The following is a 12,825-nucleotide window of genomic DNA, read 5'->3' on the forward strand; positions in this document are numbered from 1 at the left end:
CTCTTTTATCCCTCTGGGATTTCGCGCTCTTTGGGGCGGTCCTTAACCTTGGACCCAATAGTTCGACAGGGCTCTGATCACTGTCTTCGATTTCGGCCAATAAAGGGGTGGGTGGCTTGGTAGCTGGGCGGGTCCTTAGCGGTCATTGACCTTGGCAGTTGTGCTTTCTGAGTAAAGTGAGTGGTGCCGATCAGTCTGTGGCTGTACCGGTTGCTTGATTGGAGTTCTGTTGTCCTGGGAAAATGGGCCATTAAAATGCAAACAAGCGGGGGGTTTCGATCAGGTCTGGTTACCTGTGTTTCAGATACACATAGGCTCTGTATCTGTCTGAGTCCTGGGTTGGCCATAATTCCCATGGTCCTTTGCAGGTGGCCATCTTAGATAGCTACGCTGCTCTACTCCCTGTACACACACAACTGCGTGGCAAAATTTGGTTCCAACTCCATCTACAGGTTTGCTGACGATACAACCATGTGGGCCGGATCTCGAATAACGACGAGTCAGAATACAGGAGGGAGATAGAGAACCTAGTGGAGTGGTGCAGCGACAACAATCTCTCCCTCAATGCCAGCAAAACTAAAGAGCTGGCCATTGACTTCAGGAAGCAAAGTATTGTACACACCCCTGTCAGCATCAATGGGGCCGAGGTGGAGATGGTTAGCAGTTTCAAATTCCTAGGGGTGCACATCTCCAAACATCTGTCCTGGTCCACCCACGTCAGCGTCATTGTATACCTTGTGTTGCCCTATTATGTATTTTCTTTTATTCCATTTTCTTTCCATGTACTTAATGATTTGTTGAGCTGCTCGCAGAAAAACACCTCGGTACTCGTGACAATAAACAAATTCAATCTAATCCAAATAGTGGAACCATATTAGCTGTTCTCCAGTCCTCTGGCACCTTGCCCCGTAGCCAGAGAGGAATTAAAAATTTGGGTCAGAGCCCCTGAAATCTCCTCCCTTACTTCCCACAACATCCTGGGACACAATTCACCAGAGCCAGAGATTTGTCCGCTTTTAAACCTGCCAACTCCTCCATTACTTTGTCACTCCCTATGTCAATTTGCTCAATAATCTCACTGTCTCTCTCCGAGTTCCATACCGACATCCTCATTCTCTTGGGTGAAGACAGGTGTGAAGTATTCAGTCAACAGCCTACCAACATCCTCTGGCTCCACCCACAGATTGCCATGGGACAACTTAGTGGGATGCAGATGATGTCATAGATTCATAGAATTTACAGTGCAGAAGGAGGCGATTCGGCCCATCGAGTCTGAACTGGCTCTTGGAAAGAGCACCCTACGTAAGCCCACACCTCCACTCTATTCCCTTAACACAGTAACCCAGTAACCCCAGTAGAGGCTAAGGCCAATTTATCATGGCCAATCCACCTAACCTGCGCATCTTTGGACTGTGGGAGGGAACCGTAGCACCCGGGGGAAACCCACGCAAACACGGGGAGAACATGCAGTCTCCGCACAGACAGTGACCCAAGCCAGGAATCGAACCTGGGACCCTGGAGCTGTGAGGCAACTGTGCTAACCACTGTGCTACCATGCTGCCCCATGTAATTGGGGATGTAATTAACGGGAGGAACTAGCACCCATGCCGTCCGCCATGGCCGGCAAACGGAAAATCCCACCCTTAGTCTCAGAAATGGAGAATCCCACCCTATAAATGTTTTGCAGAACAAATAAAGGCATTGTAGAAAGTATCAGGAAAGCACAGGCTCCAGAAGGCTCTTAAAATTTCCGCCCAAAGACCTAAGTAGTGTTAAGTGAGGCGATTGTAAATCCCCTCTCAAAGCTTGTTGGAATTGGGTAAAAATTAACATGACATCCTTTTTATTTCACTCTTAATTTGTCATGTGATCCTTTCATATCATTGTGAGGAAATGCTTGTGACATTAATGAGGGAAGCATTAGAATCGTTTGAACAGATATGATGTGATGGTAGACCGTCAGCCTTGCTTCAGAAGAGGGAAACAGAAGTGAGGGAGTATGTATGTCTGCTGAATTCCTAGAGAGAGATTCGGGCCAAATACAATGAGCGGGATTCTCCGTTGCCCCACGGCGAAATTGTATTCGGCGATCGGGTGAAGAATCCATGTTTGCGACTGAATCGGGGCCGGAGTTGTTTTTCAGATGCTCCGCCCCCTCCAAATTGGCGCCATCGAGGCGTGCACCACACGCCGTTGCGATGGAATCAGCATGTCGCGTTGAAGCCCTCCCCCGATGCTCCGCCCCCTATGGGCCGAGTTCCATATGGCGCAGGTCGTTTGTTGCCTGAGTTTTCGTAAATCCGGCGTGGTGGCTGCGGACTGTGTCGGGCGGGAGCCGTGCTGCTGGCAGTGGGGGCTTCAGCGAGGGCTGGGGGCACTGATGGGGGTTGTCCAGGGGGGCACTATTTGGTCAGCCAGGTCCGTGCCCAGCCGGTGCCATGTTGTCTGGTGCGACCAATGCAGGTCGTCGCCATGCCATGTGTGGCCATGGACCCGGCAATTCTCCGTTTATGTCGGGAACTCCAGGAGTTTTATGTGGCGCGGCTGCTACCCCCCACCGGGCGGAGCATCAATGCGGGTGCGCCGTCGACTTTTTCATTATAAAACTAGACACTTCCTCCGGACATAGCCACAAAATCAGAGAATCCAGCCCAATAAGTGGAGAGGGGAAGTGAAGAAGAAAATGAAAATTCCAAAGCGAGAATGAGAGTACTATGATAGCTGTAACATAAAGGATAACCCAAAAATTTCAATTGGGATTAAAATAGTCATGGGTAGTAAGAGATGGCCTGGGGTCGATAAAGAAGGTAATAAATACTTAGAGGCACATGGCAAGGCCAGAATACCTAATGAGCACTTTGGTATTTACTGAGGAAAGGGATGCTGACAAAATACCAATCAAAGCAGAGATCGCAGAGGTAATGGATGGGATAAAATTGATGTGGGATCTGCTGAAAAGAGGAACTGTGTTTAGAGTGAATAGGTCACCTGACCCAGCATCCCAGATTGCTGAGGGAATTGTGGATGAGATATTGGGAATTTTTACCATAATCTCCCAAGCTTCCCTAAATGTGGGTAGATGCCAGAGGATTGGAAAATGGCAAATGTGACAGCTTTGTTCAGGAAAGGTGTAAGGATATTCCGAGGAATGACAAACTGCATTAAAAAATGTTTAACAAAGTGATGGGTACGATTTCAGAAATATTATCAGGGAGAAATCAGCAGACTCTTGCAGAGGTTTGAGTTAATTAAGAAGAGGCAGCACAGATTTGTAAACGGATCGTGTTTGACTAATTTAATTTTTCGATGAAGTAACAGAAAAGGGAGATGAAGGGAATGCAGTGAATATTGGCTATAATTTTCTGTTTTGACTGCTCCTGCTGGTGGGAAATCAGGACTGTTTACCACTGGCGTTGTTAGTGTTGTTCAAGTGACATTCAATGGCACTTAGGAACTTGATTTTCAGAGGATAGGGTTTTATTTTGGAGTGGTAAGGGGTGGGGCCTAAACTGACTGACAGTACCACTCCTCAGGGATCAGAGCGTCATTTTAAAAGCGGACACTGATTTCAGAATAATCTTGCAGCGCCCACCCAATCACGCCAAGGATCCTCCTCTCCCCCCCTCCCCCCCCAATAGATTCATAGAATAGGGCCCCATCCCCAATTGCTGGCAATCCACCCCCCCCAACCCAAGAGCAACACCCTGTTATGGGCTCACCAACTGACCCCCCTTCATTCCCCTCCCCTCCCCCCCCCCCACCCCCCGAGTTCCCTACACTGTCACTGATACTGCCAGCCTGGCACCTTGGACTCTGGGGTGGGGCAAGGGGGTGTGTACCCACTCTACATATGCCTCCAGGGTGCTGAGGCGGGTCCTTCAGGCGAGGTGGGGGTTGATGGGGTGCTTGGGCTGGGCTGGAGGGTCTCAGGACAGAGGTCCTTTTTGGGATGGGGCTCCTTTGGCAGGTCTACCCATCTCTATTTTTTAAGATAATTAAACTGTCAGCATGTCAAGTTTCAGTTTAAAATAGGAACCCTTTGATGTCTCTCCCAACATGTCAAGTTCAATGAACTGTCAGAAAAATGTGAAAGTGTTCCCCCTTAGCCTTAAAACTTTTAAACTTTCTCCCAGTAAGACAAGTTCAAAGATCTGTCAGATGAAGGTGAAAGTAGGTGAAGGTGCAAGCGTTCTCTCCAGCCTTAAAACCTTTAATGTCTCTCCCCCAGCATATCCATATCACTGATCTGTCAGAAGAAAGTGAAAGTCTTACCTTTGATGTGGTGGAAGCCTTTGAAATGCTGTTTTAACAATTAATTTCATTGCCCTTTAGTTTTATAAAATCCCTGTGCATGCTCAGAAGTTTAAAAGCTTTGAATTGCATTGTTTACATTACATTTAATGGTCCATTGCCTTTTACAAGCCTCTAGAAGTACATCCTCTTTTCAGCATGTGTTCATCCTGACAGGAGTTTTTTTTAAAAGAGGCAGTCTCTTTGTTCTGAAGAGTTTCCTCAAGAGAAAGAGCAGGTGCCCTTTCTGATAGCTGCTTAGACCTGCCAATCTGGAGCTTGTAATAGGTAATGGACAATGAAATTGAATGTAAACAATGTAGTTTAAAGCTTTTAGGCTTCTATGCATGCACAGAGGCTTGAAAAAGTTAAATGGTAATGACATTGACTGTGAAAAAAGCTCTTTAAAGGTTTCCACCACATTAGAGGGAAGACTTTCAGTTTTTTTCCCACCAAATCGTCGATATTGACATGCTGGGAGAGAGAATAAAGGTTTTAAGGTGACAGAGAAAACATTTTCACCTTCATCTGATAGATCTTTGATCTTGACATGCTGGGAGAGACTTCAAAGTGTTCCAACGCATTAGAAGGTTCACTTTAAACTGATACTTGATGATCTGAAAGGCAATTTAATGATTTTCAAAGCTACAGAGGAAAGATGTGCCTAATGACCCTCATCCTGGGAAAGACCCCCATCCCGACCTGAGCCCTTCCAGCCCATACCAAGCCCTGCCCCCCCACCCCCACCTCTCATAATGGACCCTGCTCTGCACCTCGGAGGCATGTGTAGAGATGGTACTCACCCTCTTGCTCTTTCCTTGGAGTGCAAGGCCCCCGTTCCCCACTTTTCAAGACTTGCACCAATTCACGCCAGCGTGACTCGCGGCTGGGTATGCTGGAGCATTCCAGAAGGCTGGTGAATTGGCTTCCTGCCCGATAATGATATGGAAATGAAGTTTAATTAGGTGTTCGCATGCTCCCCGCTGCTCTGGGCGAAATCCTCGGCGGGTGGGCCAGAAGACCCGTAATGGATTTGACACCCAGTGAGAATCTTGTTTTTGCCGTTGCGCCCGATTCAGCAGACTACCTCAATTTCCACCTCAAGCTTGTGGCCCTGGAGAATCCCTCCCCCCCCCCCCCCCCCCCCCCGCCTGCATAGATTTTAAGGAAATGCTTGACAAAATGCAACATAAAAAGTCGGTTATAAAAACAGGCTCATGGAATAGGAAGGTCAGTAACATGCATAAAAACATTAGCTTAAGGACAGAAAAACAATGAGTTGCAGTAAATGGTTGCTTTACAGATGGAAGGGTATGGAGTTTCGCGAGGGCCAGTGCCTTTTCCCCCCCCAGCCACTGGTAAAATACCAGTCTAATTCAAATTCACTCAGTGTGTTGGCAAAGTATCAGGCTGTATTGATTGGTGGATAAAAGGTAAGCAGATTGTAGTAGTGATAAATGGGGAATGGAAGTCAATTGTCAGTTCCCTGGGGACTTGCTTAGAGGACTGGATATTGTCCATATTACAGTGTCTAGATGACCGCAAAAATGGTTGCATTAGCCAATAATGAAAAGGGATCTGGACAAATTGCAATGTTTAAAAAATATAAAACATATGGCGTTTCAATCAGACTGCAGTCGTTAAAATTGATAATAGAAGTAAAGATGAGGTTTATGCATTAAACAGTGACATCCTTAAAGTAGTAGAGCAGGAAAGATATCCAGGGACTTTGGTGGATATGTTGTAAAAAAAAGCTCCATGTTTGCCAATATTGAAGAAAACAAAGAAAATGGAAACAAAAAGTGCTGGAAAAATCAGCTCAGGCAGCATATGTGAAGAGGAACAAAGTTAACATTTCAGGTTAATGACCTTCCATTAGACCAAAAGAAAGATAGAAGTGTCAGAGTTTTTAAAACAGTAAAAAAGGGAGGTGACAAGTACAAATAGGAATGTCTAAGATAGGGTGGAGGGGAGGAGAGTTTAAATAACAAAAGATTTCATGATGCACAAGCCAAAGAAAATGATAATGAGTATTGTGAAGAAACAAAGGTTGCGTCTGGATGAGGCGTGATTGGCCATATAGCAGCCAGCTGAATGCAACAGGAAGGGATGAAAGCGAAATAAACCATAGAACATGATGGAGACAGAGGTGATAATCTAAAATTGTTGAACTCAATATTCAGTCCAGAAAATTGCAGAATATAGAGCCGAAAGATGAAGTGCTGTTCCTCAAGCTTGCATTGAGCATCATTGGAACACTAGCAGGCCAAGGGCAGGAGGTCACAGTAGGAGAAAGATGGAGAATTAAAATGACAAACAAGTGGAAGCTTGGGATTATATATGCAGACTGGATGGAGGTGTTCTGAAAAGTGATCACCCAGGCTACATTTGATCTGTTCAATGCAGAGGAGACAACATTGTGATCAGCAAACACAGCTTGCTAAATTGAAAGAAGTACAAGTAAATTGGTGTTTCATTTGATAGAGTGTTTGGGGTCTTGGCGAGAAGGGAGGAGGTGAAAAGACAGGCATTGCATCTCCTGTGCTCGTGTGAAAAGGTGCCATAAAAAAGGGAGAGACTTAGAAGTGAGTGAGGAGATTGTTGCAGAGGGAATGGTCCCTGTGGTATCCTGAAAGGTAAAGGCAGGTAAAGACGTGTTTCATGGTGGCACCATGCGTAGGTTAACTGTAAATCTTTATTGACTTATGGAACTATTTAAAAATATACAGTAAAGGGGACAAGCTAGGAGCTGTCTCCATGCTGGCTGGTACATACGACCATGTTCAACATTAGGCTAATTCAGGGTATGCTCTCTCACATAATTGTGGATCTTGGCAATGAGCATGATGGCTATGTTGAAAGCAGAAGTAGGCAGTGTTATGAGGGTGAAAGTAAATTGACTTGATATTTGTGGAATGAACATTGGTAGCAAGTGAATAAAATTAGATTTTTATCTTCCCATTGGAGTTTATAGTGGACACTCAAAATAATGGGGCTGTGTCCCGACGCCTGCGTAAAAACACTGCCGTTCTACTCCCGTTTCCTGTAAAAAATAAAAGGCAATTCACTTACCTTCAGGAAGCTGGCAGGGACCCAGAGTAATTCACGCAGCTTTGGCTGCGGATACGGGCCCCCATACTTCGGAGACCGCGTATGGCGGCGGCCTCCTGCGGCCGCGCTGAGTGCCATGGCGGACTCGGACCGCGGACCAACACGGATTATGTAAGCCCCCCCCAATCGGCCGTGCGCCGCTGCATCGGACCGACATGATCGGTGCCCCGGCCGCCCATAAGGCCCCCTCCGGTGCTCAATCACACTGACCCCCACCACGATGGCAATAGACTGGGTCCACAGCTGCCACGCAAGGTTTCCTACGGGCCATTCGTGGTTAGAATCATGCCGTCGGGAACTCAGCCTGCTGGGAGCGGTGTATCGCTGGGAGGGCCTCTGGCAATGGCCCCCCAGCCGTGCGTCGTAAATCGTGGACGAGCGATTCTCCGGGGCCCGGAGAATCGCCGGAGCGGCGCCAGGCCTGATTCGGTCAGGAAATTCGATTCTCCGTCCCCATGCCAAATGCAATTTTGGCGTGGGGCTGCGGAGAATCCAGCCCAGGGTCTTTGTTTTCATGAAGGAAATTGTGGCTCATCTAATTCTCATATGGGTCAGTCAGTCTGAAAATGTGAAAGTGAGGTCGAGAGAGTTAGTGGGTGTGATCGATATACAAGACCCATCAGTTCCTCTCATAAACAAACATTAACCTGGCTTTTTAACAGAAGAGAGAATTATGTGTGTAATGTTCGCTCCACTGCTCTATCTGACCAACAATTATAAAGTGTGAGGCACTTGAACAAAACTGAGAGACAGTATTCAATAATGGGTTATTTAGAATTTACTAGCATTTCATGAACAACAAATTTCTACTTCAAGGAAAGTAGTTTTAGGAATGATAAAGTCTTGGGGCGCGATCCAATGAAAAGATTTCTTCATGTGGTTGCAAGCGAGAACTGCCGTGGGCTTCCCGGCGCTCAGCCCGGCGAGACCGTCACCGCAATCCAACTTTAATCGGTTCACTTAAGGAGACCCCACGGGCTTCACGCCGCAAATTAAGGCTTGCCAGCCGATTCGTCAGGATCACACTTGTCAGCCCTCCGCTAATGAGATAGAGCAGCACAGCGAAACCCACTCGGCTCGCAGACGTGGCGCTGAGATGACCGGTATCACGATTTGGGGATGAAGACCTGGGGAGGCTCCGAGAGGTGGTTGAGGGCAGGAGGGATGACCTGTTCCCCTGAGGGGCCAGAGGGTAAGCCGCAGGGCTGCCAGTGCCACCTGGGAGGAAGTGGCAGTTGTCGTCAGCTCGGGCAGCCTCACTAGGAGGACCGGCACCCAGTGCTGGAAGAAGGTCAACTACACCGGGCTGCAAGGATTTGCCTGGCACTGCCCCCACCTCGCAGCATGCTGTGCCCTGGGCCACTGATGCCATCCATGCCGCCGCTTCCCAATCCCCCTCCCTAAAAACTTCTTTCCTCCCCAAACACTCCCCATCCAAAAAGCTTCCCCCCTCCGTGGTCAACCATGTGTATGGCTAACAATGCCCTCTCTGTGTACCCGCCGGAGAAGTTCTCCCACAACCGTCGGGAGAGGGCCCAGGCAGCCGTCAAGATGCCGGAGATCAGAATCCTCATCACATTCGTGGAATGGGCTCTGGAGGTTACGGGGGGTGGCCGAGGACAGGACGGTCACCAGCGCGGAGGTCGATGCATGGCAAAAGGTGAGGATCCATGGGCCCACCCAGATGTCACACATGAGTTGTTAATAACATTCTGACTGACCCATCCCTCCCACTGACCATATATCCATTCTCGTACAGCAGCTCCAGCCAATGGCGCTGGTCCATACAGGGTGGACCCCCCCCCCCCCCCACCCCCCACCCCCCGCCTCCCATGAGAATACCTTGGAGGAGAGAACCGAGGATGCCACAATAAATGCATCACAGCTGTCATCCCCACCCTCCAGCAGTGCAGAGACATGAACCTCGGTGGGCAATGTTAGTGGTCAGGCTTCTGGGGCACAATCTGGTGAGCACCACACAGTTGCAGATGCACATCAGGTGGAGGCAGTAACGCCCAGGTGAGACAGAAGTCAGAGGTCTGCTGGATCCCAGGATCCAGTTAGGTCCCAGTCAGATGCTGAGCCTCTGGACCAGGTTTACCCAGAGCTGATGCAGATGCTTTTATGCGGCTGTAATATTCAGAAGTGTATGTCAGTGACACTCCAACAGACCCATAGCCAATTGATCATCCGACCTTTGTACCAAAGGCCTTTTTTCGGAAAGTGGACACGATCATTTCTGACTTTGTATGGGTAGCGAAGGTGCCGAGGATGGGAAGGACCCTGCTGCAGAGGAAGCATGGGGGGTTGGCGTTGCTGGACTTGCTTCAGTATTATTGGGCGGCGAATGTGGACAAGGTGCGGCGGTGGTGGGAAGGAGAAGTGGGTTAGGATTGAGGAGGAATCTTGTGAAGGGACTAGTTTGAGGGCTATGGTGACAGCAGCATTGCCAATGGCTCCGAGTAGGTATTCAGGGAGCCCGGTGGTGCAGTCCACTGTGAAGATATAGAATCAGTTGAGGAGGCATTTTAGGTGGAAGGGTTGTCGGTGCTAATGCCGCTGTGCGAGAATCATGGGTTTGAGCAGGTGGGGATGGATAGTGTATACAGGTGATGGAGGGAAGTGGGGCTGGTCAAGGTGAGGGATCTGTATTTGGTGGAAAGAGTTTGTCAATCTGGAGGAGTTAAGAAGGTAGAGCTGCCGAGGGGAGTGAGTTCAGGTATCTGCAGGTTAGGGACTTTGTGCAAAAGGTCTGGAGGGGGTTCCCGAGGTGGCCGAGATACACCCTGCTGGAGTAACTGCTGCTTCCGGATGTGGAAAAGGAGGGAAGAATTGGGGATATATACAAGTGGCTGAGGGAGCACGGAGGCGAGCGGGTGGTGAAGATCAAGGAGAAATGGGAAGCGGAGTTGGGAGTGGAGATCAATTTGGGAGTATGGAGTGAGGCACTGCGAAGGGTAAACGGGACCTCCTCATGTGCAAGGATGAGCCTGATACAGTTAAAGGTGGTGCATAGGATGCATATGACTCGGGCGAGAATGAGTGGGTTCTTTCAGGGGGTAGCAGATGAGTGTGAGAGGTGTGGACGGGGGCCAGCGAATCACGTGCACATGTTTTGGGGTTGTGAAAAATTGGGAAGATTCTGGACGGGTGTGTTCACGGTCTTAGCCAGGAGAGTGGAGGAGGAGGTGGACCCAGATCCTTTGGCAATCCTTTGAAAAAAGGAAAAATCTGTACAGACTGTATAGTTGATTGTTTAGTATGTTTCCCGGGGTGTTTATTCACTGCAACCTGTTTTGATACATGTTTGTAATAAAATACATTAAATAAAAAGGGGCTGGCAGATTCAGATGACGCAATGGCAGCTGGTGCTCAATCCAGTTGCCCCTCCGTCCCCAGGACCCAATGGGCACCGAACAGGAGGAGGTGGCACTGGGTGCCAACCCGGACCCATCCTATGGAGTGGTGACAGGGGCCACCAGCTCCCTCGAATTCCACCCCGCGGATGACGTGGCGTCTTGCAGTCAGCGCCTGTGATAGGGTGGCATGGTTGTGCATGTGCTGCCGTCAAGTGCTCCGAGGCCCTCTGGCCCCAGAGGTCACCAGGCAGGGGCATCGAAATCCACGGGATGTGGTAAGCAACAGGCTGCCTCCACCTCTGATGTGCATCCTGGGGAAACACCCAGATGCAACAGTAGGGTATGGACAGCTAAGCACGTCAAGGATCACTGAGAGGGTGCTGGAAGAGGGGGTAAAACGAGGTAATGGAGGGGGGGGGGTGGGAGTGTGTGTTAGGGAGAGGGTGGGAGGTTGAGGGATGGTGGGGAGAATTGGGGCAGCACCACTGGTAGAGTGGCGCAGTGGTGCACACTCATGTGTGATACATTAAAAAACCTTCATCATAACCAGTGTGAGGTCTCTGTCACATTCTTCTGCAAAGAGGCAGGAGTCAAACTATGACATAGATTGAGGAGCACCGGTGCTCAGTGCTCTGTCGGTTGTCATCACCCACCCCTGCCCTCGACAGTGACCCGCTGACAGTGCTGGCACATTAGCACCCTGATTGATGTAACACAGACCTGGGAGGGTGTGAAATGTGGGGAGGGGTGTGGGGGAAGGGGGAAGGTAGTGATGATGGAGTAGGCCATGTCCCGTGTGAAGCGGAAGAGGATAGGGGCCTCCTTGGCCCTCCAGGCTTGATGAAAATCCATCGCTGCCGCCTGTCCTCCAGCCACTGGCTGGTCCTCTGGTCCCTGCCAAGGATCGTCCTCCGGCCCCTGCTGGTCAGCTGCCTCCTCATTGTCCTCCTCCTCCTCGGAGGTGGCCACATGTTCTTCATCCTCCACCTCCAGCACGTCGTCCCGCTTCTCTGCCAGGTTGTGGAGGACACAGCAGACCACCACAAAGTGGGCGACCCTCCGGGGAGTGAACTACAAGGCACCACCGGAACGGTAAAGGCATCGGAACCGCATTTTTAGCAGTCCGATGCATTGCTCAGTGACAGCCCGGGGGGCCACATGGTCCTCGCTGTATTGGGGCTCTGCACTGTCTCCGGCCTCCCTGCTGGCATTATTAAAATTAAAATAATAATCTTTATTGTCACAAGTAGGTTTACATTAACACTGCAATTAATTTACTGTGAAAAGTCCCGAATCATCACATTGCGGTGCCTGTTTGGGTACACGGAGGGAGAATTTAGAATGTCCAATTCACCGAACAAGCATGTCTTTCGGGCCTTGTGGGAGGAAACCAGAGCACCTGGACGAAACCCACGGAAACACAGGGAGAACGTGCAGACTCCGCACAGACAGTGACAAAAGCTAGGAATCGAACCTGGGATCCTGACACTGTGTAGCGCACAAAGACTCCGTGAGACGAATAGAGTGAAGTCGACGAGGCTTTATTAAGCGTGTCTGTTCCCCCGCAGCTCAATAGTAGACTGGCCTGCGGGGGAGGACTCCGGCTTCTTATACTCCGCCTTCAGGCCGGAGCTAGAGGTCAACGGCCAACCAGGACCCGGGATCTGTCAGCCAATGACATTAGGGCTTCCAGTCCCACATGAGCCCCAATACATACTACCACATTCACCCCTTGTCAAAAATGAACCCGGCGGGGTGATGCTTCGTATGGTGGTAAGGGTTTACAGGGCTGGTCCTGGGAGGAAAAAAAACATTCACATGGCAATACAGTATTGTACAATTTTGTCCTGTTTCAACTATTTACAGAGGGTATAGGGAGAAAAGCAAAATGTTCTTGTGAAAAGTCCATATTTTGATTTAGATCGACGCCACGAGTCGGTCGGGCGGTCTGGTCGTCCGTGTCGATCGCCTCGGTCCCGGTGGTGGTGGTGGTGCTTGTATCGGTGTTGTCGTCTCCGGGAGCCTTACGGTTTCAGCTTGGGCTTTATTCTTGGTCGGGCCTGAG

The sequence above is a fragment of the Scyliorhinus torazame genome, chromosome 7 (genome assembly GCF_047496885.1).
Source record: "Scyliorhinus torazame isolate Kashiwa2021f chromosome 7, sScyTor2.1, whole genome shotgun sequence".
NCBI lineage: Eukaryota > Metazoa > Chordata > Chondrichthyes > Carcharhiniformes > Scyliorhinidae > Scyliorhinus > Scyliorhinus torazame.